This window comes from Geospiza fortis, unplaced genomic scaffold (assembly GCF_000277835.1).
Source record: "Geospiza fortis unplaced genomic scaffold, GeoFor_1.0 scaffold200, whole genome shotgun sequence".
Classification (NCBI taxonomy): Eukaryota; Metazoa; Chordata; class Aves; order Passeriformes; family Thraupidae; genus Geospiza; species Geospiza fortis.
In genome coordinates, this window is record NW_005054353.1 from 4,848,858 (window position 1) to 4,849,458 (window position 601).

The window sequence follows — 601 nt, forward strand, 5'->3', positions numbered from 1 at the left end:
TTTCCCTGGACAGTTGTTGCAGTTTATTCTGTTTAAGTTAGAATCAAGAATGAAAATCATAAAAATTTATTATAAATCTATTAAAAGTCAATAGCTGTTGTCTGTTCAATTCTGAAATCAGTGTTGTTACTCCTTTTTAAAATTAAATTATTATTCTATGGGCTGCTTGGCCATTATTAGGCTTTATTGTAAGCTTGAATGTTTGAAAGATTCAAGGAGAGGATGAAAACTCTGATAAATCTATAAATACCCTGGTATTTATAGATTTATTGAGATAAATTGTATATAAAATGAACACAGAATTTCTGTTTTAAACATTTCAGTACCATTTAGTGCCTTGTAACAATATTGTAATTGTAGTCATGCCAAGCTTTTTGATCAAAACTTCCCAGAAATGTGATGTCTGTACAGAGCCAAAAGCTCTAATAAGCTTTTAAGTAAAATTTGATTTAGTTAAGTGTAGGCACCACCCAGACTTAGAAAGGAGGCTTTGCTAATACAGATAATTTGCTCCTCTTGGGAAGCTCCCATATTCAGGTAATTCTGAGCCTGATAGCCATAGGAAAGAAACAGCTACAACTATTAGAGTAGTTTAAAAGAA